We start from the raw sequence: 14,764 nt of genomic DNA, 5'->3' as shown, positions 1-14,764 counted from the left end.
ATGAAAGAAATAAAGTTTTCCTTTAAAAAACTAGTTTGAGTACGAGAGTCTCAATCTATGCATAAAAAGTTTAGATGAACTTGTCTTTGAAAAAGACACAGACTCCTGTTTCTCACTACAATTTAAAAAGGAAACAAGAAAATTTATGCGCTACAGTGTATAAAGCACTCGCCACACTAATTAGTGAAAAAGCCTCATACTAGCACATCGTCAAAACAGACGCTGCAAGTGACAAAGATCACCAAGTACACAAATACAAGATAATCAATGTCTCGTCCTATGACGCTACATGTATAGATGCAAAATATTCTAAGAAATATTTATGAAATAGAGTAGTGGATACCAATTGTTGAAATCAATTGATAAGAAAATTTCTTTGAAGAAACTCACCACTCCAGAACATAAATATGAGACAAAATAAAGATTTTGTTGTCTCCCTTGTACTCAGAATATTAAACACCTAATATATATTTGCACTAGTGGTTTTAAGAAATATGCAACAATATTTCACCAGTGCCAATACATCACAATCAATTCACAAATAAAACATCAATAAAGCATCAAGAAAAGATACCAATCAAATATTTCAAAGATGAATTAATCATGCTTCTATTATTCTATCAAAGTCAATCATGAAACAAATAAGCATATAATTGTCATGGATCACAATCTAACTAAGATAAAATAATAATTACCTACGCAATATCATATAATTATCAGATCAGCATATAACAACTAAAATTATGACAATCATACAAAGATATTCGCAAGCCCGAGGAAAAGTTGAAGAAAAATTCACAAGTCCTATACATGTAAGCATTGGGTACAAGTAAACTCACACAACTCCTCGCAGAACATATTAACAATTAATATTAGTGATCTACATATAAGCATGCAAAATATCACTAACACTAAAAGTATCACAACTATATGCAGTTAGACATGAAATAAGATATCAATTAATAAATCATCAAATATCCAACACAAATAGTTATGCTTCAAATATATACACTAATATAAATGGATTCAGCCTAGAGAGAATCTAAGTAACTCCACAAATACTAGTATATCATGACTAAATTCTAACTAGATTCTAACCACATACCAATTACTGATACAAGTTACAAGTCTAGAAACAAATAAGTCATGCTTCAGATTTTATACCTATAAAAATGAATTCAACCTAGAAAATAATCCTAAGTATGTTCACAAATACAGATATATCACAACTTGATTATGACAAAGTTCTCTACTAGATACCAATTGTTAAAGAGGTATAGATCAAGAAAATAACATAACTAAGTCATGCTTCATGTCATATCTAATCATTTAAATCATGAACAAATAAGTCACTTAATTGTCATGCTCCATAATTTAAATAATTTGAAATAACAAATACTCATGCTAAAACATATAATCACCATCTAATCATGCAAAGCAATAAACATGGCAATCATATAAAATAGCAAAAAGCACGAGGTACTGGATTTTAAATAAATTCACAAGTCCTATGTATAGACAATTTTAATACTCATGAATTCATTCAAGAAATACGATAGACATGCTCATGAAAGAAGTAATACCTTATGTCAACGAGCACTAGATCGGGCAGTAGGTCCTGAGGTTCCAATAGCAAGATCCTTAGATTCCAAGGAGTAGAGAATGCTTCACAGAGTTGCTGGAAATGGAGTTATTTCCTTGTTCTTGACATCTTCTCATTCTAACAAGAAATCAACCTCATTCCACGAATGACAGCTTCACGAGATAATAAATCCCCTGTCTTTCTGACAATCTGTAAAACAATATCTATGTAGTTGTACAGGTTAAGCACAGTATCTTTAGGGTACCATTCCAATAGATTAGGCAATCCCCAAAAATAACTATAAACCTCTTAACAACTAAATGGATAGATTCTCCAAAATCCACTCAGAACCATGAACATTGACATAGAGAAAATATAACATGTGACCATTTTGCAGTTAAGTAAAGTGATGAGTTGAATACCTCTAAGACTTGACATTTCAGTTGATGTACCTTTCTTGTACTGATCAAGTTCAGTGGTTGTTGGCTTAAGTCTTGGCAGGTCTAGAATCTTCCAAAATGCGCATATTCAAAAGATCCTTGACTTCCTTTTATTGCCATCATTCTTTAGGCTAACTAGTAGACCATAAAAAATTGCAACTTTCCAACAAACTCATCATATCACTAATCTGCATTCACTTAGCAATTATCTTGCACAAGTGACGTTAGTCCACATATAATATAATCATGGTATTACAGCACAGATAGTTGTATTGTGTGTGCCTTGTATCATGAGAGGTAATAATTTGGATACCAAATATGACTCTAGCAAACAGATATTAAGATAATATGCTAGTCAGAAGTCATACCATGTCTGTGACGATCATCAGGTATTGGATAGCAACTCATAGAGAGCTGGTGAAGAAATAGGTATACACATTCCGTTGGATCTGCAACTGCAAAGTCCTTGAAATATTGTATGAATCTTCATCTTCTAGCTCACTGTAATATCCTGAACCCGAGTCTCGTCAATGGTGCTTTAGTTAAATCATGAAGGTCGTTGAGTCCCCTAAGTTGTAGAGTCCTGAACTTGAAGATTCTATTTCCATCATCTTCATAACCTTCTCCTTTGTAATAACTCTAAGCAACCAAATTGGCTTGTCCCTCGTAACAGAGCCAAAAACATCCAGTTGGAATCTAAATACCCGACAAATACTAAGTACTGAATTGTCATTAGGTCAGGGTATCAGACTCCGCATAATCTGCTTTCAAACTGACTGAGATCATCTTGCTGTGCAATCACTCAATCTGGATCCCATTAAGAGCTTTTGAATCTTCCCCAAGTTTCACTTCAGATTGAAACCCAAAGAAATAACATCCTTTCACCATAGCTCTCCTAGTCTTCACTTCACCATTAGGAACATTTAAGAACTAGAACCCGAGAATGATATTGATTTCAAACCCTTTGTCTAAGCAGATACGTTCTTGATATGTCCTGTTCATCTTCAATTTGGTGTTGAGTTTGACTAGTGGATCCACCAAATGCTCCCCCTAAGCTGTTGCTGGGATTTCTTTAATAATCCTTATCCTTGCAAAGAGATTCTGCTTGGATCTAAATCATTATTAAACCAATAATATCACCTTTAACAGCTTGGAGCAAAGTGTCGTTCAATCTCTTGTCCAGACTTACAATCACCTTCTGTTGATTAATCACAATCACCCTGTAGACTGCAGACTCCATAGGGTAGCCGAGGAAAATATTCTTTGATCTTCAAATGCAAGACTTGTAAAGAGGCATTTTCCTCCAAACACATACCAAGAGTTAGTGTTTGCTTCTGATTGGCCACTGGCAAAAATGGTGTCTTTCTGGATTTATCAATGATCAGGGTTCATCTTGATCAACCTTCATTTGTGACGTCTCGTCCTTCGAACACATACGAACAACACGAAAGAATCTAGAGGAGTCAATGATCATCGCAAAAAGATATCTAGCTTTGTTTGCAGACATGACATTAGCTGATCCGTAGAAATCCATACGTATCATCTGAAGAGGCTCAGTAATGTTAGTCATATCTTTGCTTCTGTGCGATGCTCCTTCGACTTCCCTATTGACATACCTCATGAGCTTCATCCATATTGAATTCCAGATGAGGTAGTCCTCTCACCAATTCTCTTCTTACGAATAGAAAGAGCTCCTTGTTTTGACATACAAGTGCGAGAGCTTCAAGTGCCATAGCTAATACTCATCTGATGAGGCTTCACTATCAAAACAGCTCACTCCATCTTCAGTTGAAGTTCCATATTAGCTACGAGCAAAATTCACATCCTTCTTGATTTAAGATAAAACACTATTCCATGAACTGACATAATGTCCTTTGTCAGAGAACCGTTTGATACTAGGAATTTGTGTGCTTTGACTCTTCCAAGAAAGATATGCTTCCATGATGACATTCTAGGAAAACAAGCATGTCCCGCAAGAGAATCTTTGTTGTCATCTTTCAAAGATTATTGACGGAACTGCTCACATGATCACATTTGCTAACAGGGTACTTTTGGTGAATATATGATTTCGGCTACTCAGCAAACAGAGTGCACCAAAAATCATATGGAACATATGTAACCTGCAATCACAAATGGAAAGAGTTCTATGGTCCCCAATCATAACTGGGTCCGGATGGATTAGAGATTTTTCTTTAACAGTGGTAATAACAGAAGCAACCTTAACATGCTAATTCTTATTTAGACATTGCCCTAATGTGATTCTCAAACATGCTTTTCTAAAATCAATGCAAGTACAAAGACATGCATTCAAGACATGAAAATAAGCAGACATGATGTTGAATACACATGGCAAACAATCAAAGATAAGACAAGAGCAAGACAGGAAGTTATGCAATTCAGAAGATTCAGTACTCTCTACTTAAACCAATTAACACAAGTGCAACAGGTAGCAAGTAGAATTACATATATTCAATAATCTTCTAAGAGCATAAGGATTAATCCCAATCTGTTGTTATACGGGATTATACTATCTCTATTACCTAAGTCAGTGTTAGATCTAACATGAAGTTCTAAAATTTCTACTGACACAAGGTAGACATTCCATCATAGAACAAATAAATTCCTTAACAAACAATTCAGATAAATAAGCAAGTCTAATTGTACTAGGGAATCTGAAACAAAGTGTTTTAACAAAGTTATTCATGCTAGGATCATAACCCCTAAAACTAAGAGTCGTGTTCCAAAGGAAAGCTTCTAATCTCACCATTGCAAATAATCGAATCCTAAATATTCATACACATGTTAAGAATCTGCTAAAGACACATGCACAAGATTATCATCAATCCTAGTTACCAGAACAGTGATCTAGCATACTAGTTCAACATTATCTATTGTGATGCTATCATGCTTGTGCTTGTGTGTTAAACAATTCTACTCAGAGATTTATAACATGCTTTAAATATAAAGAAATAAGTATTGCATAGTTAGAAAGAATTTGTACCTGAGAAGTGCGAGGTGAGTCATCTTCAGAGAATGCTAGGATAGCCAGATAACCATAATCATCCTTCTCATTAGCAATTGATCCATCTCACACCTTTCCTTATGTAGCATAAGAACTTGTTGTGATGCTTCTTTCAAAACATCCACTTGAATTTCAGACAAGCCCTATCATCCTTGTTTGTCGAGGCTTCAATATGTATAGCAACCTTCTTTGCTAAAGATACCAATCAATATTGTGTGTACTTACCAACTCAGTTTTCAAACAACCTGTCGAACTAAACCCCGAAGAGTCTCCACTTGAAACCAATGGATTCCATCTGAATCTGACATGACTAAACCTCTCAGACAGTGTTATGCCAATCCTTGAAGTTCTGTCCTCACATTCTTCAAAAGTGTTAACTTTCGTCGACTTGAGCTTCCTCAAATTCAGCAGTTACAAACTCTTCTGTTCAATCCTAAGGTTTTGACATAAATGCACGAAACTGATTTGGTGCGGTAGTAACTCGATAATTATATCCTTAAACCTCCACAGTTCTCTGTCTTTGATTCAGTTGATTCTGGATGGATTTAGCATTGATACAATTCACTGTGTAATTGTATTTCCCTGAATCACTGAGTTAGATTGAAATCCCTTGAAGATTCGTTCGTAAAAACTTCTCTTTTCCTACTACCAGTGGTACCATTCAAAGTTGATATTCCGAGCCCTGGGAAGATGCACTCAACACATAAAGCAAGTTCCCATCCTGATCTGGTGATCTGATAATCAAGTAGGAGTAATTACTCAGATCAAGGCCTGAAGTACCTTCTTCAAAATCCACTGTCAGTAGTACCAAATTAGTCTTCAATAGAACCTTCTTTGAATCACAATCATCTTTGCCGAACATAGAAAACTGCTTCTAATAATCCTTTGAGAAATCAATTGGATTGGGTCATCAATGTACTTCCATTACCGGTTCTGAGAATCTGGTATTTGAAAGCCCGATGTTTGTCTTGTAATCTGTCAGCCTGATCTGTCTCAACTAAATGTCAATCTGATTTGTCTTGAAGTAGAATAATTAAAAAGGTTACGGGACACTTGATTATTTAAACTAAGTTTAAATTATAAAGAAAATAAATTTAAAAATAAGTTACAAAAGATGAAAGAAAATAAAGTATAAAATAAACTTAGTCAAATCTATAAAATAAATTTAATTATATTTAAAAAATAAATTCAAATAAATTCATAATAAACTGAATAAGTTTAGAATAAATTTATTTCAAATTCATTTAGTAAATATATTAAAATTTATTGTATAAATTTAATTTTTGAAAATATTCAAGTGTCTCGTCTCCAGTTAAATCATAGCTTCCAGAACAAACTAAATTGAACCCTTGAACTTGAACTTATATCCATAATCAGTTAAATCCTCTTAAATTTATATTTTATATTTTAACTTAAATTTAAATCACAAACTATAAAAATTTAAATAATAAATTTATAAAATTTATGATAAACTTAATAAAGTCTAAGAGTAAACTTTACAAGCCTAAAATAAATTTATTCAAATTTATTAAATGAATTTAGTAAAGTTTATAAAGTAAATTTAATTAAGTTTATAAGATAAATTTAATTAATTCATAATAAACTCAATTAATAAGTTTAAAATAAATTAAATCAAATTTATAAAATAAACTTATTAAAATTTAAAATATAAATTTATAAGTCCCAGTCCGAAGTTCAGTATCCGACAGATAATCCTTGCTTAGGCTACGGACAAATTCAGCAACACAAACCGGAAGAACATTTCCCCTAATCAAATATCAAAAGCTAGGTTCTTGATTATCCGTACGATAAGGATCTTGATTTGTATATCAATTAACCTCGCTCTGATACCAATTGTTAGGTCCAAAGTATCGTAGAAGGGGGGGTTGAATACGATACTCACTACAATTTAAAATTCTTTCGAATCTTGCGGATAAACAAATTGCAGTCCTGTAATGGGTTTCGTGTTCCGGATATTTATTGGGTCGGTTTCTGAGGATATAAAAATATTAAACCAACACACAATATTTTCAAGGTATATCTGTATATTGATAAATACCTCGAAGGGTGCTACAAATCCAAACCCGAAGGTTGGCTGCAGAGACTACAATACACTCTACACACAAACGCCTATCAAAACAGATCTTCTATCTAAGCTCTCGTATGTGTGTAGTGTGTGCACTTTACAAAGTGTGTAGTTGTTTTCAAATGAAAACACAAAGCCCTATTTATAGACTTTCCAACAACTAACCATGGTTAACGAGTTCGTCCTGGACGACTTGAGTTCGTCCTGGACGGATTAGATTGATAGAAATAAATCTAACTCCAGAATGTACCAAAGATGCGCCACTGACCAGTGATAGTCAAACCTTGCGCTTTGACTTCATCACAGTATATGGTTTGTAGTACTTAGAATAAAATTCTAAGTAATGCTTAAATGAAAAGTCAAACATGGCGCCTTCCCTTGGTCAATGGTTGCGCCAAGAGCTTCACAGTGGACAAGACTTAGATTAAATTCTAAGTAATAGATGCACTTGACTCTTCCCTTGTATAGGAGGCGCCAACTTTGACCAAAGGTCAACAGTTGCGCTTAAGAAGGAAGACAGTGTAAATGACTTAGAGAAATCTAAGTAAACCTTGAAGTTGCACCAAGGAAGATGACAGGAGGCGCAACATTTGACTTTTTGGTCAAATGTTGCGCTCCTTTCTTCAGTATACAGGTAACACTACTTAGCCAATATCCTGATGAATAAACCAAGCGCAAGTTTTGACTTCCAGTCAAACTTGGCGCCTGATTCATTCACAGTATATGCATTGTTTGTATACTTAGAAGAATTTGCCTTAGACTTCCATTTGCAACACTTATTAAAATATATATATTTATATACATATATATATAGAATTAATTGTGTTTAAATAATTACTTGACTTATTTATGTTCAAGTAATTCACAATTAATATATATATATATATATATATACATATATATATATTAATAAATTCCTTTGGCAATATCCTGGAGCAGCTCGATTGACTTGATCAATTAATTCGTTGATCGAATCCACTGAATACTTTCGTACGTCCTGACGTCCTGTGCACTGGTCTGGTTCACGAACGACTCGAACTGAAATGATTCCTTGAATCCTTTGCTTGATAATATACTTGATCAGTCATTCCGGGTTAGTTTATGCTTCAGTTTGTTGATTATAAATAACCAACCAAGATATATAGAAATATCTTGCTTCAGGGGTTGCACTGAAATCTTTCGAGTACTTGGACAACATCTTCATTGCTTCCACAATCTTGAATACTTCAATCCTTATTCTTCACCGAGGCATGAACATATTAATGAACTTCTTCCAGTGAACTTATTCCTTCAAGACTGTAGATGGCTTCTTCAACCTTTGTCTTCGTATCTTCCGATTCCGGTGCAGGCGTAGTGTTATTTACTTGTCCTGTTCTATTGTTGAGTTATCATCCCTATGTAACAGATAGGGTTGTCTTTACATTTAGACTTACAAAAGCGTCAAATAAAAAAACAGAGGGAGTAATTTATTTATCATTAGATCATCTTATCAATCATTATACATTATTAACTACTAATTTAATATATGTTATTGACTATATCCCAAACTTTAATTTAGAAAAAGAAAATTTGTAAAAAAAATTTACACAACTACACTTTGCAGGAGCATTATAGTCATTGTCGTGTTCGGGTCCGCGTCCCTCAATGTATAACTATCAGGGGACGGAGGGAGTATGTAGCAAATACTAATAATCCATTTGTTTTTTTTTATTTGACGTTTTGACTTTTGGCACACTTCTTTAGATGAGGTGACCGGATAGTAAAATTTATTATTTTTGGATTATTTTTTTGTGAGTAAAAGTTTTAGTTATATATTCTTATTCTGAGAAAGAAAATTTAAAAAATACTAATAATCCCTCTGTTTTTTTATTTGACATTTTGATTTTTGGCACATTTCTTTAGATGATTGACTGAGTAGGAAAAATTATTATTTTTAAGTTTTTTATTGTGAATAAAAGTTTTAGTTATATATTTTAAGAGAAAAAAAATTTAAAATAATAATATTTCTAACTACTTGGTCAAAACACTTAAAAGTGTGCCCAAAGTTAAAGCATCAAATAAAAAAACAGAATATTTCTAACTACCTGGTCAAAGAACTTAAAAGTGTGTGCCCAAAGTCAAAAAGTCGAATAAAAAAACAGAAAGAGTAATTTATTTATCATTATATCATCTCATCAACCATTATACATTATTAACTACTAATAACTACATATTTAATCTATGTTATTAATTATATCTAATTATTATATCCTCATTAATCTCTCTGTCCTAAAATAAGTGTCACTTTGATTTTTTTCACGTAATTTAAGGTGCACAAAAAACATACTTCGACATATTATTTTTGAAATTTTCTTTTTCTGAATAAAAGTTTAACATCTATATTTTTATTCAGAAAAAAGAAAATTTGAAAAATAATGTGTGGAAGTTTTTTTTTTTTACATTTAAATATACGTGAAAAAAGTCAAAGCGACACTTATTTTGGGATAGATGGAGTATCTAACAAATACTAACAATAGTAATTCATTTATCATTAGATCATTTCATCATACATTGATAATTACTAATAAATACATGAATAATATTTATTAATAATAATATCTAATACATTATTATAAAATAATACTTTTGAATGAATGTGTCCTTAAAATATTTGTAAAATGCTCATAAATATCATTCATTTCGTCAATCATTATACATTATTAATTACGAATAACTACATATTCAAAATAAAAATATTCTTTGCGAGGAATTCACCAAGTTAATACACTCACAACACAACAAAGAGTGAACCAATATACGGTTATGCAATTCGAGTTACAGGTTGTGATTATCAAAGAATTAATTTTAGGCAACTCGAATTATATGTTATGATTAGTAAGAATTTATCTAATTCATCGAACTAATGCACTCATATCAAAGAGTGAACCAATATACGGTAGTTAAAGACAACTCAAGTTACATGTTTTGATTAATAAAGAATTGATCTAATGAGTTAAACAACTCGAGTTATATGTTATGATCAGTAAAGAATTTATCTAATGTAGTTATCGTATTTCTTGATAGATTAAGTTACTGTATCTTGCCAAAAAGACTATGCACACATAATATTACAATAATGGGTAATTGTTTTATGAATTTTCATATGCTTGAATGTTAAGGGTTTCATGCATGAATGTTAAGGGTTCTGATCATGTTAATTTGATTTAGTTACGATTAAGACAACTCGAATTATATGTTATGATTAGTAAAGAATTAATCTAACGTAGTTAGGCAACTCAAGTGATATGTTATGATTACTAAAGAATTTATCTAATTCATCAAGCTAAGGCACTCAAATCAAAGAATGAACCAATATACGATCGTTAAAGGCATTTCGAGTTATATCTTATGATTACTAAAGAATTGATATAATGTAGTTAGGCAACTGTAGTTATTTTTAATGATTAGTAAAAAATTGATATAAAGTAGTTATCATATTTCTTAATAGATTAAACAAGTTATCTTGTTAAAAGGACTATGCACACATAATTACAATAATGGATAACTGTTCCATGAATTTTCATATGCATGAATGTTAAGGGTTGCATGCATGAATGTTAAGGGTTCTGATCATGCTGATTTGATTTAGTGTAGTTGGAGTTTAGTTGTCGATAAGATTATTTCACAGTATAGTATATAATATCATCAGTTCTTCGCTAATTTTCTTCCGGAGGCATCATCCAAGCAACTGGTTTGTGGTGATTTTTTTAATCCACTTTGATAGATGTTTTTTTGGCTGTTTCTGCATTACATTGTCAAAACATACAAAAAAACTGTATAAACTCAAATATAGAAATGTTTAGAGCATGCTCGTGCCTCGCACGGGCTATAAAGCTAGTTATATATTCAAGCTTACAATAATTCTCTACCCTAGAAATATAAAATTACTGTACAAGAAAATAGCTGCAGACCTACTCATTTTCTTGCTTCCACAAATCAAGAAATATTTGTCTTCTTGGCAAAGTAGCTGTTACAGATACTGATTCAATGATTGCAAGATCTAGTAACATAACTTTGTCAGTATTTCATAAGGATGTCAGATTCTGAGATCAGTCAGGATATGGAGCTGGTCAGTACTTGAGTTCATTAAGAATGGAAAGATTATCAACATCTCATTGAATATATGTTCATGCTAGAAACCAGGCTCAAGATTGAATATTTCTTTATTGCTGATTTATAGTTGAATATTTTTTATTTAAATATTAAACGGAGTGGAGCTCCGATCCGAAAATCTACAGGGTTGTATTCGATTGGGATTTTAATGGATTGTTTTTAGTCTATGGATTTTAATGGATTGTATGTGATTTTGATTTTATGCGGATTCTTCATAAAATGTCGCAGAATTGATAGGATTTAAACACAATACTTCAAAATCCCATTGATTTTGGTAGATTTCAAAAAACTTAAAATACACCGAAGAATGTCACAAAATTCATCATTTTATGAAATCCAAAAAAAATTCATCAGCATTTGAATACCATCAGATTTTAGTGGATTTAAACAATATCAATTGAATACCATCAGATTTTAAAGCATAATTTAAAATCTCAATTGAATACCACCAGATTTTGTAGCATAATTTAAAATCCTAATTGATTACCTCAAGATTTTAATGGATTTCAAACAATCACAATCGGATACCCTCGGATTTCATAAATGAAAAAATATGCTGTAAAATCTCAATCCAATACACCCCTCCTAGTTACTTATAGACTAGGATGATTTTAAAAAAAGTCCGCTTAAATCCGATCCAAATCCGAATTTAATAAATTTAAACATATCAGAATATGAATCAAGTCTAATACTCCCTTTGATTCTTTATTCTTTTGCTGTTTGAGATGTTGGAATTGTTCATAATATGAGAAAAATTACTAATTTATGTATAATTCATAAGATCAAATATAGTCATGAGTGATCTTGTTAGATTCATATTTATAAGTATTTTAATACGATGAAATTTTAATATTTAACACTAATATAAAATTAAAGATATTTTTGGCAAAAAATAAAAAATAAAATTAAAAATATTACTACCTCCATCCCAAATTAGATGACCTCGTTGACTTTGGGCACGTAACTTTAGGTGCATTGACCGTCAACTTCTGAAATTTATTTTTTTATTTTTTCTTTTATAAATAAAAACTAGTTAAAAAAGCCGCGCTTCGCGGCGGCGTGATAAATTTTGATATGAATCCGTATTATAATAGCATAAAATTTATTTTGAGTCATCTTCCCGTTAAACATATCACAAATAAAAAATATTATAATTGGCATAAAAAATTTTTAAGTGGTCATTCTGTCAAACACAATATTAATAATAAAATTAGTTCGAACATCCTCCCGTCAAAAACAATATTAATCCATAATTATTATTTTTATGATAAAATTAAATATTATAATTTAGATCGAAATTAGTTTGAGCCGCTACCTTGTCAAACACAATATTAATAAGAAAACATAATAATTTAGATATTAGTTTGAGTCGTCTTACTGTCAAACACAATAGTAATAAAAATTATTCTAATTATGATAAAATTAAAGATTATAATTGGATAAAAAGTATTTTAAACTGTGGTCCCGTTTTAACAAAAAATAATAATATTATAACATAGATAAAAAATTATTTTAGCTACTTTCACGTCAAACATAATACTAATAGAAAATTTATTATTATTTAGATAAAAAATAGTTTGGGCCGCCTCCCGTGCCCGTCAAACACAATACTAATCAAGAATTATTTACATTAACATAAAATCAATTACGTTAAAAAAAAATAAAAAAATCAATATATGATTCCTGTTTTATATATATTATTTTATTTGTTATTTATTTTTATTTTTTATTCCTATTTATTAGTTAAAAATTATTATTCTTTTATGTTTCTAATTTTTTTGCTATGAGTTTTTTTAATGATTATTATCTTTACAATCCTTTATTTTCTATTCGAAATTTAAGAAAATTATAAGACTAAATCGAAAATGAAAATAATAATAATAATTTTATATATCTTATATCTTATAGAAAATAAGAATTGTACATATTACCTTACACATTTTAAATATAAATTATATTTTATCTATTATTGCTATTTTAAATAAATATAATCAAATTTCTTTTAGGATTACTAAATAAGAAAAGAATTTTATCATATTTAGAATTCAATAAGAAAATAATTGTATTACTTTTAGAATTCTTGAACTTGATTTTTTGGATTATAGTGAATAAAGTCGCGCTTCGCGGCGGCGTTATAAATTTTGATACGAATTAGTATTATAATAGAATAAAAATTATAAAAATTATGTTGAGTCATCTTCCGGTTAAACATATCACTAATAAAAAAATATTATGATTAGTATAAAAACTTGTTTAAGTGGTCATCCCGTCAAACACAATGCTAATAATAAAATTAGTTTGAACCGCCCACCCGTCAAAGACAATATTGACCCATAATTATTAATTTTATGACAAAATTAAATATTATAATATATCAAAATTAGTTTGAGCCTCTCTCTTATCAAACACAATACTAATAACAAAATTTTATAATTTAGATATTAGTTTAAACAATTCCACGTCACCTATTTTGAATAAATAAAATCCTATTCCTTTTATCATTCCCAAATAAGAAAAAGAATTGTATTATCTTTACAATCTTTTCATCTTTATAATACTTGAACCTAATTTTTAGATGATAATTTTATTTTCAATTTGAAATTTAAAGAAATTATAAGACGAAATTGAACAATTCTTAATAATATTTTCTATATTAAATTTAAGAATATTATTTTTTTGATATATAAATTGTATTACAATCTTTTTGAATCCTTGAACCTGATTTTTTGAATCATAATTTTACCGCAAAGTCCAAACTAACATTCTCACGAAGATAAGATTGAAGATTAATTTACACAAAGAAATCTTGCGCCTTTTGTTTGGAGATGTTCTTAGGAGTGTACTCCGTGGATAGTGAAATCTTTTATAGCATTGAACTTAAAGCCTGACGAACTGTGTTCATAAAAAACAGTTGTTTCCTTGGCATTACAATTGTTTATGCTGCTTGTGAAGACAAAAACGTACTTCAGCCTCTTTTTGAAGGTTGATATCTCAGCCTTCACGATATTCGAACAATTCTTAATTTTGTTTTCTATTTTAAAATTAAGAAAATTAATTTTTAGATATATAAATTGTATTATCTCTGGAATCCAATAAGAAAAGAATTGTATTAGTTTTAGAATTTTTGAACCTGATTTTTTAAGTTATGATTATATTTTCTATCCAATAAGAAAAAAATTATATTACCTTTAGAATTCTTCAATATGATTTTTTAGAATTGTATTACATTTGGAACTCAATAAGAAAAGAATTGTATTAGCTTTAGAATTCTTAAACCTATTTTTTAAGTTATGATTATATTTTCTATCCAATATGAAAAGAATTATATTACCTTTAGAATTCTTCAATATGATTTTTTAGAATTGTATTACATTTGGAACTCAATAAGAAAAGAATTGTATTACTTTTAGAATTCTTGAACATGATTTTTTGAATTATAACTATATTTTCTCTATAACTATATTTTCTCCGAAATTTAAGAA

This window comes from Daucus carota, chromosome 7, assembly GCF_001625215.2.
Source record: "Daucus carota subsp. sativus chromosome 7, DH1 v3.0, whole genome shotgun sequence".
NCBI classification, from domain to species: domain Eukaryota; kingdom Viridiplantae; phylum Streptophyta; class Magnoliopsida; order Apiales; family Apiaceae; genus Daucus; species Daucus carota.
The sequence above is the reverse complement of the archived record's forward strand: the minus strand, read 5'-3'. Positions refer to the sequence as shown.